Source organism: Odocoileus virginianus, unplaced genomic scaffold (assembly GCF_023699985.2).
Source record: "Odocoileus virginianus isolate 20LAN1187 ecotype Illinois unplaced genomic scaffold, Ovbor_1.2 Unplaced_Contig_122, whole genome shotgun sequence".
Taxonomy (NCBI): domain Eukaryota; kingdom Metazoa; phylum Chordata; class Mammalia; order Artiodactyla; family Cervidae; genus Odocoileus; species Odocoileus virginianus.
The window spans coordinates 25,761-29,552 of NW_027224439.1; positions in this window are offsets into that span (position 1 = coordinate 25,761).

Here is a 3,792-nt window from a genome sequence, read left to right on the forward strand (position 1 = left end):
CATGTTGATGGGAACTGGAGTTTTGAGTCAGACTCTGGGGAGAAAGGCCTCCTGGCACCATTTGGAAGGTGAAAGCTCTGTGGAGGATGAGCCTGTGACTGGAGGGTCCCAGGAATCCCCTGGTGACCTGGACCCCTGCCCTGTGCTCACATGGCCCCGTGGCGCCGTGGTACTCAAAGGACCCAGTTTCTCCTCCTGAGTAAGCCTGAGCTGGGAGAGCACTGGCCATCACGCTGGGCTCCTCGGTGGCGGGGCCTGACTCGGGCACAAGCCTGGGCAGCCCCATGGCCTCTTCTTCCTCCCCAGTCACTGCGTTGCTGCTTCAGGCCTCTCTGGGTCCCGACTCTCCCCTGCAACACCAGAGCCTACCCCTGACTCAACTGTTAACTGGTCTCAGCTCGTGTAACCTAAGAAATCATTCTCAGATGAGTTTCCCTTACCTTTATCCTCACTACCTTTGGATCAAACAAAATACTATTTTCACTTCTAGAGTGAATGTCAGCTATATGGATATACACTTCCAATGCAGTTTAAGAGAAGCCTCCTCAGAAGCACAGACGGATGGCGATCCAAACTCTGCTGGGCTGTGGGAAGCTGGGGCATAGTAATTATAGAGGCCACCATTTTCTTTCATTGCAAATGTTCTAACTCTACATGCTTTATTTGATTTGCCACAAAGGCTTTGCAGTTCTCACTTGAAGAAATGAGGCTTAGAGGTAAGTGATCTGGACTTTGCTCAAGGTCACACCTGCAGTAGGTGAGCAGCCAGGACTGCAGGCTGGTGAGGCTGACTGCAGGAGGACAGGGACGTGCTGTCAAGACTGAGGTTCAGAGGTGGGGACTCTCTCTTCCACGGATCTCCGCACGAGAGCCCTTGTGCTCAGGAGATGCCTGACTGGTTACAGACACACCACAGCTTGTTCTCATCATGGGAACAGTGCCTCGCGGAGTCCCTACCCTCAGCTTCTGATTTCTTAATAAATTCTCACATTGAAAACCCAGCCTTCAATCCATGTCACTCTTCACTCTTTCACCTTTTCCTCTTCCTCTTTATCGTCAGACTTGAGAGTCTGTCCACCTGCACGTTCTGCTTCCTCACTTCTGACTCACACTGGGACCCACACCAGCCTGACCTCTGTCCCCACCGCTCAGCAAAACAGCTCTGGTCACCAGTGACCTCCAGGGTGCCCACTGATAAGTTCCTGTTTCGTATCAGGAAGGCTCTGAGACACGCTCAGCACAGTTGTCTTCTCACTCCTTTCTGGTAGGTTCTCTCTTGGCTTTTGTTCACCCTCCTTTTGTTTCCCTTTAATTTCCTTTATCTCCTTATCTGGGTCTTTTCATCTCCCCAAACCCTAAGGGTGTTTCAGACTTGGTTCTGGGTTCTTACTTTTTTTTTTTTTCCTTCCACTTTTATGTCTATAGTCTCCCCAACAAGTATAGCAAATAGTATCTATATGCTGATGGCTCTGAAAATTATACCTCCCCGCTCAGAATCTGATTTCCCAAATCTGTGTTTATACATTTGATTGGCCTCTAGACACTTCTGCTTGGATGCCTTCCCGAGATCTCACACTCGTATGTCCCAAAGGGAACTCTCATTTGCCTCCAGAACTTTTCACCCTCAGGCCTCTCCATTTCAGCCTCTAGAAATCTCTGATTGGGTGACTTCCAGAGATTTCACACTCAATGTGTCCCAAAGTGAGCTCTCATCTCCCCCACCAGAATTCTTCACACTCAGGCCCCTCCATTTAAGTAAATGATCCGATTAGTCCCTCTGTTGCTCAGTCCAGAAACTGAGGCATGTCCTTGATGCTTCCCTTCCCTTTACCCCACATCCAGTCCACTAACAAGTCCTGTGATTCAACTTCCAAAATTCATCTCTAGTCCATCAGCCTGCTCTCATATGCATCTCTGTGCTCCTGGCCACACCATTTCTCTCCTGGCTTCCTGCAACAGCTGTCTAACCAGTCTCCCCATCTTCATGGCTTCCCCCTCTGCTTAAGTTGACTGTATAATTTTTCATCTAAACCGAGTCACTTTCCACTGAGGAAAAGGGCATTATTGATGATTATACATGGATGGCAGGAATAAATTGAAACCGTCCTGGGTAAAAGAGAGCCTGTGTTTACCCTACCTCTCAGTCTAGCATACAAATTATATTCAGATCATATCTCTTCCCTGCTTAAAATTCTTCCATGGGTTCCCATTTCCCTCAGAATGTAATCCAGTGTGAGCTGTCCCTGGCCACCCTCCAGCATCATCTGATGCCACACCCTCCCCGGCTCCCTGCCCTTCCATCTCACCAACAAGCCAAGCTTTTATTTGGCACAGGACCTTTGCATCCTTTGCATATGACATTTTCTCTGCTCAGAACACTCTTCTGCTTGTTCTTCACATGACTGGGTGTTTCTCACCTGACTCTCCTGAGATCACTCTTTCTTGAGAGAGGCCTTCCTGGTCATCCTGGCTGATCTACTCTGGTTATTCTGTACTTTTTGCCAATTTCAACATGTGGAATTCTTTTACTAATATTTTGGTTTATTCTTCTGATTTCTTTTGGACTTTGTTTTGGTTTATATTCATCCCTTTTATTACAGAATCAGTGAGAGAAGTGACCATTTCTTTCTTGTTTATATCTGAATATCCAGTCCTGGCACATAATGGAATTTCAACAAGTGCTTATTGGAAATTAATAAATGAAGAATTGAATTCATGTATTGTTTTATTAGTAGAAATTTTTCTTTCAAAGGAGGTCAGACTGGCTTTAAGAAACAGGAAGGAACTAAGAAAGAGGAGGAAGCTAAAGAAGAAACAGTAGAATCAGGGGAAGCAGGAGGCAGGGGGATCAAGCCACAAGGGATGGTTGACCCCCAGGGGAGTAGAAACCTCTCTTGCTCTGAGGAAGGAAGGAAGGTGAAGAGTAGGGATGGGGAAGAAGCACATGGGAGAGGAGGACCTGGGGCCTGCAGGAACTCGATTGTAGCTCCTCTTGATGTAGGTGACTGTCCCCAAGATTCATCACACTCCAGGGTATTTGCCTGTTTTTTTGGTCTGTCTTTAAAGCTAGTACGTAGAAAACTCAAGGCTAAAGGCATATTTCTCCTATTGTGTGTCATCCTTGCATCCACAGTGCCTGTCACAGGGCCTCACAGATAGTAGTTGCTTTATGAATATATGTTGAATGAATGAAGTCTGAGAAAAGGTAGGGTTCAAAAGAGGTCAGAACTGGGTAGAGGGGTTTGAGAGTTGTAGAAAATATGGATGTTGGATACAAATTTGGATGTGCAGAATGTGGTAATGAGTCACTTTGAAGTGACTATTAAATCTGTACTGATAACATACTAAATACCAGCCAAAATGATATAATTTTACTTCATCATAAAAATAGTCATGTATGGATATGAGAGTTGGACCATAAAGAAAGCTGAGTGCCGAAGAATTGATGCTTTTGAACTGTGGTGTTGGAGAAGACTCTTGAGAGTCCCTTGGACTGCAAGGAGATCCAACCAGTCCATCCTAAAGGAAATCAGTCCTGGGTGGTCATTGGAAGGTATGATATTGAAGCTGAACTCCAATACTTTGGCCACCTCATGTGAAGAACTGACTCATTGGAAAAGACCCTGATGCTGGGAAAGATTGAAGGTTGGAGGAAAAGGGGATGACAGAGGATGAGATGGCTGGATGGCATCACCGACTCAATGGACATGAGTTTGAGTAAACTCCGGGAGTTGGTGATGGACAGGGAAGCCTGGTGTGCTGCAGTCCATGGGGTTGCAAAGAGTCAGACAT